Here is a 10785-nt window from a genome sequence, read left to right on the forward strand (position 1 = left end):
ATGAAGACCAGTTTCATCGCCATGATGCTCATCGTGACCGCTACCCTCTTCTGTGTGATGGTAGTTTAGATGATCGATATCGACTTTGTAATGTGATGACAAACTCGGCTAATATGATGAACTTTTCTAATGACTTGAGACCTAAACTTGGCTAATGTTTGAACTTTGTTCGCTATTTCGAATTTGGAGACTAATATGATGAATTCTATTGTGTGATGTTTATATTCTGTGTTGTAACGTATTTTGTAACCTGTGCAAATACCAGAAAAGCAAAAAATAATAATTACTAATATTCATAGTAGTGGCGCACCATATTGAGAATTAGTGGCGCACCAAGGCTAAATACCAGTGGCGCATTATGGGGCATAGTAATGGCGCACTTAGGGGCATACGTGAAGGTAAATATGGCCCCCTAGGAGGCATAGTAATGGCGCACTCTTGAACATAGTAATGACGCACTATGTGGTGCGCCACTATTATCTGGGATACTAATGGCGCACCAGAGGTGCGCCATTACTATTTGTTACTAGTGGCGCACCTATAGTGTGCCATTAATAGCAAAAGCTGGTGCGCCACTAACAGCCTTTTTTCTAGTAGTGCCTCGTGGCTCCCCTGACCGACTTCTTTCGCCTATATATGTCCATATACCCTAAAAACATCGGGGAACACAATAGATCGGGAGTTACGCCGTCGCAAGCCTCTATAGCCACCAAAAACCAATCGGAACCGTATTCCGGCACCCTGCCGGAGGGGGAATCCCTCATCGGTAGCCATCTTCATCATCCCGGCGCTCTCCATGACGAGGAGGGAGTAGTTCACCCTTGGGGCTGAGGGTATGTACCGGTAGCTATGTGTTTGATCTCTCTCTCGTGTTCTTGATTCGGCACGATCTTGATGTATCGCGAGCTTTGCTATTATAGTTGGATCTTATGATGTTTCTGCACCTCTACTCTCTTGTGATGAATTGAGCTTTCCCTTTGAAGTTATCTTATTGGATTGAGTCTTTAAGGATTTGAGAACACCTGATGTATGTCTTGCATGTGCTTATCTGTGGTGACAATGGGATATCATGTGATTCACTTGATGTATGTTTTGGTGATCAACTTGCGGGTTCCGTGACCTCGTGAACTTATGCATAGGGGTTGGCACACGTTTTCGTCTTGACTCTCCGGTAGAAACTTTGGGGCACTCTTTGAAGTACTTTGTGTTGGTTTGAATAGATGAATCTGAGATTGTGTGATGCATATCGTATAATCATACCCACGGATACTTGAGGTGACATTGGAGTATCTAGGTGACATTAGGGTTTTGGTTGATTTGTGTCTTAAGGTGTTATTCTAGTACAAACTCTATGATAGATCGAACGGAAAGAATAGCTTCGTGTTATTTTACTACGGACTCTTGAATAGATCGATCCGAAAGAATAACTTTGAGGTGGTTTCGTACCCTACAATAATCTCTTCGTTTGTTCTCCGCTATTAGTGACTTTGGAGTGACTCTTTGTTGCATGTTGAGGGATAGTTATATGATCCAATTATGTTATTATTGTTGAGAGAACTTGCACTAGTGAAAGTATGAACCCTAGGCCTTGTTTCCTAGCATTGCAATACCGCTTACGCTCATTTTTATCACTTGCTACCTTGCTGTTTTTATATTTTCAGATTACAAAAACCTATATCTACCATCCATATTGCACTTGTATCACCATCTCTTCGCTGAACTAGTGCACCTATACAATTTACCATTGTATTGGGTGTGTTGGGGACACAAGAGACTCTTTGTTATTTGGTTGCAGGGTTGCTTGAGAGAGAGATCATCTTCATCCTACGCCTCCCACATATTGATAAACCTTAGGTCATCCACTTGAGGGAAATTTGCTACTGTCCTACAAACCTCTGCACTTGGAGGCCCAACAACGTCTACAAGAAGAAGGTTGTGTAGTAGCCATCACCCTCCCATCTAGGGGGAGGCCAAGGAAGAAGAAGAAGGAGGGGGGCTCTCTCCCCCTCTCTCCCGGTGGCGCCGGAGTGCCGCCGGGGCTAGGACTGTGACGGCAATCTACATCAACAATCTTGCTACCATCAACACCAACTCTCTCCCCCTCTATACAGTGGTGTAACACCCCTTCTATCCGCTGTAATCTCTACTTAAACATGGTGCTCAACTCCGTATATTATTTCCCAATGATATGCGGCTATCTTATGATGTTTGAGAAGATCAGTTTTGTCCTGTGGGTTAATCTTGATCTTGGTTGGTATGATTGTATATTTTATTTATGGTGTTGCCCTACGGTGCCCTGCGTCTCCCTTAAACGTGAGGGGTCCTCGCTGTAGGGTGTTGCAATATGTTCATGGTTGGCTTATTGTCAGTGTTGCGGGGGTGACAGCAGCCTAAACGCGGATAAGTGGGTTATGGTGTATGGGAGTAAAGAGGACTTGACACTTAATGCTATGGTTGGGTTTCACGACCTTAATGATCTTTAGAAGTTGCGGATGCTTGCTAGGGGTCCAACCATAAGTGCATATGATCCAAGTAGAGAAAGTATGTTAGCTCATCCCTCTCCCTCATATAAAATTGCAAGAATGATTACCGGTACTTGTTATCGATTGCCTAGGGACAAATGACTTTCTTATTGACAAAAACCTATCTACTTTTATTACCTTGCAATTTATTCGTAGTTTTATTCTCGCAAAGTCATAGTTTTATTCTTGCAAATTAGTTTCATACTTTTCTAGGTAAAGCAAACGTCAAGTGTGCGTAGAGTTGTATCGGTGGTCGATTGAACTTGAGGGAATATTTGTTCTACCTTTAGCTCCTCGATGGGTTCGACACTCTTATTTATCGAAGAAGGCTACAAATGACCCCCTATACTTGTGGGTCATCATCGTTATGATCGCCGTGTTACAGGTGATGTTTGAGCAACTCCAAAGCTCACCGTATAGTAATAAGTGACTATGATACTCTCATGGTCTAAGGAGCAAAATCACACGTTAGCACTCCGTGTTATTACAATTCATTATAAACGATATTACTCGATTCGTAACAAACAAATTTTGGGTCGATTCAATATGATCATTCTTCCAACGTCATAATCTCAATGTTGTTTTAGGACTATCATTTAACACTTAATCGACATCCTAAGATCCGGAAAGCATGATCACCAACAACACTTGAGCTATCCCTGGAGGCAAGACTAGGAATCTTTTATATAACTGTTTATCATTCCACATGTGCATATTAGTTTCCACTGAATCATATATTCCAGGATCATAATAGTCATAGAATATAAACTATTTAATTATGAATATGAAAAATATAATAATACAAATATTATTGACTCTAGGGCATAATTCCAACACACCTCGTCCTCCACGTCCTTCTTCTCCTCCTCGTCCTTCCAGAAGGTGTGGTTGGTGAGCTCCAGCTCATCATTCGTTCCGAGATAGTACCGCACGCCATCCTGTGTGATCTTGGCTGAGTAACCGATGGAGTCACGCCGAAGAACGTCGTGGGAGCCGGTTGAGCTCCTCCATGGCGATGCGGTGACATCGTGGTTGCGGCGAGGGTGGCGGCGCCGATGGACGTAGAGAAAGGTGGGGATTGCAGGGAGGCGGGGGGCTGGAGGGGCAGCGGCGACAGATTTAGTGGCGGCGGGGGGCATGGACAGGTGGATTCGTTGGCGGTGGCACCATGACGCAGAGGGAGGGGGGAGGTGGAGAGAGGCAGGGGAGATGTGGTGGCAGCCAATTTGGCGGCGCGTGGGTGGGGGCGCCAATTTGGCGGCGCGTGGGTGGGGGCGCTGATGGGCGTTTCACTGCACGCGCCACATGGGTCTGCGCCCGTTTTTACGTTTGGCCACGGCTGCGCATGATGCAAATTTGCGTCACCTTGGGCTCATTTTCTAGGCAACCCTAAAATGGGACCACACAAATATATGGTTTATTTGAATCACCTGCCTATTTTGTATCTGTTTTTGGAGATGCTCTTGCAGAAATCTCCCCATTGTACGTTGACTCCTCATTCCTCAATAATAATAATAAAATTGTTGGCTCCTCCCTTCTATTTGGCATGGGCCAAATAGAGGGCCGTTCCTGAGAATTTGGTGGTGGGGTCGCAATTTGGACCCACACCCCTTATTCCCTTAGCATAAGTATGAAAATATTAATCAATACACATATGCATATAATAGTATTAATCTCTACACCTAATGTCTCGGTAGAATAGCATCCACGGTTTTTTTCGTCCATTTTATTTTCGCCTGGTTTATTTCATCTGGTTTATTTTCGTCTCACCTTCCATTATCATATCCTCACGTTGATTTTTCATCCTCTCAATTAAAACTTTCTTAACATTTGCAAACTTTTCAAACCAGGCACATCACAAACGGGCAGGTACTGATATCACGTTACAAACAATAAAATCTCATTTTCATGGAAATCAATTCAAAATCCTCACTTTCCTAACGCATTGATTCTTACGTTTCCTAATCTCTGCTACTCCTAAATCTCAGTCCATAGGCCACCGCTGGTTTTCGTTCATTTCCCATCGAAACAAACGACGTCGCCAGCCCCCCGCGCCCACGCCCCACTACCGATTTTTCCATCTCAAGCGCACCGGGCATTTGGTTTATATTTCTCTACTAACAAAAAAAACCGACCTAATCCTCTCTCCCCTCCCACATCGCCGCCGACAGCCTCCTCCCCCACACCTCTACAGTCTACATCGCGTCGCCGCCAGTCTCCCCCGCGCACCTCCCTACCCTTGCTTACCTCCCTGCGCACCGCAGGATGACTCTGACGCGCGCCCCGCTGCCAAGTGACTCCGACGAACGCCCATCGCAAGTTCACCCACGGCGGGGCCTTCCACCTCACCGTCCACGCGGTCGACCTCCTCGCCGCCCGCGCTCTCGTTCCTCTTCAGCAACTCCATGCCCAACTCCGCGCTCGAGCGCATCACCCACAACACCAAGTCCAGCGATTTCGGCGTCATCGGCATCTCTGTGGCGAACGCGTCTCTGCCTCCCTGGGGTTTGGGGTCGCTGCCAGGGACGCACAGGATGGCACGAAGGCTGACACCAACACCGTGGTGGTGCTCCACCAGTCCGACGCTGGTGAGTACCTCCTCAAGGAGGAGGAGCTCATGTGAGGTGAGGGTCGAGGCTTGGCTGTTCTTGTGTTTACGGATTCGACCATATGCGTGAATTTGGAGTCCCAATGTCTGACTATCTTGTTCAAGGCTTCACGCATATGGGATACCAATGTGAGGTTCATGACTCATTTATATGGGGTAACAATTGATTATGAGATGTTGCAAATTATGTGTGTCAATGATATCACTAATGAGTTCATTGGGGGCGGAATATTTGGATCAGATTATTTTCTGAATTGTGTGAAATGAATCGAGTTAAGTAGTTTCTGAGATCAAAAAATTTCCACAGGGTTCTTCGTCGTTACACATATGCCTATATAACTCATCCGTGCAGCGATGATGTGGTTAACTGAAGAACATAAATGTCCACTGTGATCTCAGTTCAGCAGTTTGATACTTTTGATCAAGTATTGGCTGGACTATCAAATCGCGGGCATGGATGCTTTTGTTTCCACCTTTGGTGCACTCTCAACATTCTTTTGTTTCTTGAAGTTCTCTTCAATATAGTTGTGCGAACATACTTCAGAAATAGATGTTTTAGCATGAGATTAGTGAACCTCTTGATGCACATAGTGTTGTTGCTTTATGATGTTCTGTACATTTGAAGTTAGAACCCCCTTAAACAATAGTAATCCTGATCATTTATTGTCATGACCATATAACATTTCAGGCGAGACATGAGCAATGTACTGTTTGGACAAAATGTGTTGCTTTTCTATCATCAACTTAATACACTTAGGATACTGGACTAAGTTTGGGTTACAGGTTTCATTTTGATAGAATGCTCGACTAAGATTGTCTTATAGGTTCCAGTTTGGACGTTTGATCTATCATAGCATGTCATTGCTGACCTAACCATAAGATTGGCTTACAGGTTCCACTTCGTCCTGCCGCCACTCTCATCCTCGTCCGCCTCGTGGTCGCAGTCCTAGCCATGGATGATGCCACTGTGCCGTACTCCCCACTTTCCCCTACATGATGACCCGCGCTACTCTGCCACCATGCAATCAGACGCTTGTCTCCGTCCCTATCAGTCCACAGGTATTGCTCATATTGTTGTCCCCAAAAATATATTGGAGAGATATGCTAATTTCCTGAAGTTGAATGTTGTCTTTGAACACCTCAGTGACTAAAGATTAGACGGATTATCTCCTAGGTACATTGTCATGTTAGCAAATTTCCCCAAAAGGATTTTCAATCAGTATTCTGAATTGTTAATTGTACCACTTGAATGCAGCTAGGAATATAGACCAAGTGATGATGGCTACCTTCTGGTTCTTAGTATTGCATTGTTGACTAATTTGTGAGGTAGTGCCGGCAAACATCGTCATCTTTTTCGTTTGTGAGTACAAAATAGTGGCATCTTGATGTTGAAGCAAGATTGTTTACATGACAACATATGACACCATCTTCATTGCCCTTTTTCATCTCACGAATGAAGGTTTAATGGTTGGGCTATCATGCTGCCTACTTGGTTTCAGCTGTACATATCTTAATACTTGACCTTCAGTAAGGACTCATTTCTTATGGGAAATAGTTGGAGAGCAGCAATTGATCAGTATGTCTTCTTTGTTATTAGTTGCATGATAAATATTGAAATTCGTTTGTTTGCTTCATGGTTACAAATCTAGCACTGAATGAGACTATCATTATTAGGATTAGGATGGTTCAATTTCGTTGAGAGCAGTAAGAAACACTTGCAAATGTATGTCTTGTCTATTTAAATGTGTGCTCTAGAAATAAATGTAGACAACTGTCAGAATATTGTTTAGTTCAATATTTGAATTAGAAGAAGTAGTAGTTTTACGTTTTTGTTTAGTTTTATAGTATATCAGTTATGAAATAAATACAAGCCTTCCTCCAAATATGTTTTTTCCTTGCTTTTTATAATCCATTTCATTTTCTTATTTTATAATATTCAAACAAAATGGTTTGCAGAGATCAATGTTCGGTGACTTAGATAGCTTTAATGCGCTGAGGAAGGGTTTGAACTGAGACGAGTGCCGGGAGAGGCTGAGCAGGATTGCGATGAGGGTGAGCCATTAACGCTGCCGCCGGCGACCGTTTACCGCAACCAAGCCCGTGGCAGCTAGGTGCCGGCGACCATGGCATCGACCGTGTTGGCCCATGGTGTTTCTGACCTTCCGCGCTCTGTTTTAGGTAACTTCCATTCCGATCCCCTACAGAAGCACTCATGTGAGTGAGCATCTTACACTCCACTGATGCAGGCATCCAGAGGTTGACTAGGTGGCTAGGAGCTCAGCTGGGTTCACTTGCATTTGCATTCTTTTATGCAACGTCGGATACCCTGGGAAGTTCATGCATGTTCTTTTTCTGATATGGTTTTCTCATAGTGCAGGGCACGAAGATAGGTCTCCTTTTAGTTACCACAAATTTTAGTTTTTTCTGCTAACTGTCATCTCCACTTTCTTATCAGTTTAAGCAACTAACAAATGAATCTGTGCACAGTTCTACCATTTTTTCACTCTTATGGGGCCATCTATGTTGAGTATGTGTGTTCTGCTATTCTGCAACTTCAATCAAGAATGTAGTCTCATGCGATTGTCTTTGCTAATACAATTTGTAATGCAAGCAAAATTTATTGCATGTTCCAGCTCCTTCTATTTTTATTCATGTGCTCTCCTTGTCATGCTCTAATTGAAGTGTACATGCAGATTCTCAAAATTGCTTATCATCAAATTACTTGACTTATGTACAGCTTGGATATCATTTAGTGAATTTTACCTACCTCCATGAACATGATATGACCTGCTCTTCCCAGTTCTCTAAGGTAATTTATCAATTTGCTGCTTAGTTAGGAAGAGGCTGAATCGTGTTGGATTTGCACCGAGAGGAAGCTCGTTGACATGATGAACAGGGTAGTGTTTACTGAGGGCAGCTCGGCAAGGAAGAGACAGGATGTTTGCCATTGACCTACACTGAAAGTGAGCGTATTTACCTCATTTGGTCGCCGTTTTCCCTTGAATCAACTTTAGATCATGCAATTTGCCATCCTCTTCTACATGTGTTTTTTATTGGGTTTCGGTTTCATTGGGATTCTTCATGAGAATGATCTACATTTTTCATGCTTTTTTACTTATGTAGTAACGCTGAAAACAATAAGAAACAAATTTTTATTGGGTTTTCATTTGATTGAGATTCTTAGTGAAAAGATCCACAATCTACCTAAATGCCCGTGGCAACGCACTACCAGACTAGATTGAAAATTGTTGTCAAAGATACAAAACCAGTTATCAATAACATATATATGCATAAGAGATGACAATTGAATGTTAGGGAAAGTATCTTTCAGAGTGCTCCCGCATATAAACATGTTTCCATGTTAAACACTACTAAGCGGCAACAGAAATATAGGTGAATCTGGTCCCAATGTGGTTTTTATCCAAACTCCCTAAATACCTGGAAAAATAATTCCACTTCTGGTTTTAGGGAACTGAAAAAATAATTATTGATCTGCAGGGCCATGTCTAGACCAATACTCATCGACAGTTTGTCATTCCTAAGATTTTATTAGTTTCATGAAAATGAATTCTCCGACACAATCCAATGGACATACTCCCTTCGAAGTGTGCGCGGCAAAGGAGTAGTTCATGCCTTTCTTTAGCACAATGAGGGAGTTAACCCACACTAGCTGCATAATCTGCTGACCGGCAGTTGCCTGGTTTGAGCGGACCAATAGTTCCCATGGAGAGCGAGGCTGTGCGGGGCACCTCGTGGATGACTATGCTTCATCACCAAAAGATAATCTTTTTTTATTATTTGATTTTCTTCAGAATTTATCCCAATAAAATTTGGCTGTGGCAACTCACGGGCACATACCTCGACAATAGTTATTTCAGAAAAAGAGGCAAAAGATCGCATTATATATATCATTTCGTATATCATATGGCAGCAAAAACACATTGTGATGGTTGCCCTCAGCTACGACAGTGCATGTTTCTTATAACCGGGAATCGGCCGATGCCGTGGAGAGGAGAGGAGGGGCGGACGACGCCATGCCGGGAAGGAGAGAGCGGTGAGAGGAAGCTGCAAGCTGAATGACATGACATCGAGGGGAGGTGGTGGAGGGAGAGATGGCAACGACGACGATGTGGCGAGGAGAGCATGCCTGGGTAATGAGATATGAGTGTGAGCGTTGTGCCTTGCGGTGACAGTCCGCGATTGAACTACTTTTTTTTAAGATGAGAAGAAAAGGAGCGGTTTTTTTAGGGAACCGATTGCTTGCTATGAGAGAAATGTCACATACTTTTTATATAGTGAAAAATATCACACACCCTAGCAGGTCATTTCTGAAGAATAATTACCCACAAGTGATTTACAGGTGAATTTACAGTTTACTAAAATTGAGATGCGACTCACTAATAAAAAACGTCAGATGCTCGAAGCAAGCAGTTGAGCAATGAATATATATTGTATATGGCCTTATCTTATTTTTATTTTATTTTAACATGTGTTTATATATTCACTTTTGGAGAATAGAGATAACAACTGATGGTTTCGAATGATGCTTTGAAAATACCGATTGACATAGCTATACAATGGATGGACTAAAAACTCATCGTGTCTTACACAATTGGAAGAGACATATTCGAATAATTGTTCTTCCTTACATATTTGTTGTAGATGATAATACAAAAATGTGTCTCTCTTCTTATTTTTATATATGTTTATTTTTGCAGAGGATGCGAGATGGAGATGTATTATGCTGATGTTCAAAATGATCCATCAACAAGGATGTTGACGCGATGTTCTTGAAAGAGACCAAAAATTCACTGAGTTTTATACAATAATACATGTATATTTATATGCAATCAGATAAAAATAATAAGAAGCCCGTAGCAACGCACGGGCATTCTACTAGTAAACATTAAATTGCTTCACAAGCAATTTTCGTTCCAAAAATACATACATATTAATTCAAAATTTCTTTTAGAAAATATGGACTTGACAAGTCACTAATTATGGGATTGATATAAATCTCATCCAACAATTTGTTCTCAATGTATAACATTACCAAACCATCTAACATTTTTGGGATATTATAGACATCCGCGATGTTGTCAACTAATATACTCGGTTCCCCTTTTTTCCCACAGCTAGGTGCATACAATGTAGAATTAAAGAAACAATTAGTAATTAAAATCTAGCCAAATTCTACGAAGATACTATATCAACTTAATAAAGGAATATTACCGATTGCCGCGTCGAACTCAGTAATGACACTGACCAATATGCATCTCTAGCTAGTGTCCGATCAATTGATTATAAATACCTTATTGCAAGAATGAAGTCAGTAGGACTCAATATTGATCATCATCTATACATCTTATCAATCATCATGCCAAAATCGCTAGGGCTTAGTTGCATAGAATACCTTTCGTGGAATTGGCCACTTGCCTCTTAGCACGGAGACTGATGATGTAGTTTGAGCGTACGTAACCGTGAGGGCGAGGCAACACATTGAGGGTGAGGCGGGGCAAGCAGTTGGCAGCTGTGGTTGGCATTTGGCGAAAAAGTGTTGGGCACATGCTATGTGAGTGATGGAACACTCCAAACTCCTGGAGCGTGGATTTGTGGACCATCGTACGTGGATGTGTCTATACCTGCCTCTTAGAG

General features: G+C 42.4%; 1 long non-coding RNA gene across 1 annotated transcript; it reads left to right on the plus strand.

Annotated features, from left to right (window-relative positions):
• Positions 1 to 4688: 4688 nt before the first annotated feature.
• Positions 4689 to 10566, plus strand: LOC141022117 (uncharacterized). The gene is made up of 5 exons (XR_012183019.1): positions 4689 to 5146; positions 6023 to 6189; positions 7087 to 7308; positions 7377 to 8093; positions 9849 to 10566. It is a non-coding gene; the product is annotated as an uncharacterized lncRNA (long non-coding RNA).
• Positions 10567 to 10785: the final 219 nt, after the last annotated feature.

The sequence above is a fragment of the Aegilops tauschii genome, chromosome 5 (genome assembly GCF_002575655.3).
Source record: "Aegilops tauschii subsp. strangulata cultivar AL8/78 chromosome 5, Aet v6.0, whole genome shotgun sequence".
Lineage (NCBI taxonomy): Eukaryota > Viridiplantae > Streptophyta > Magnoliopsida > Poales > Poaceae > Aegilops > Aegilops tauschii.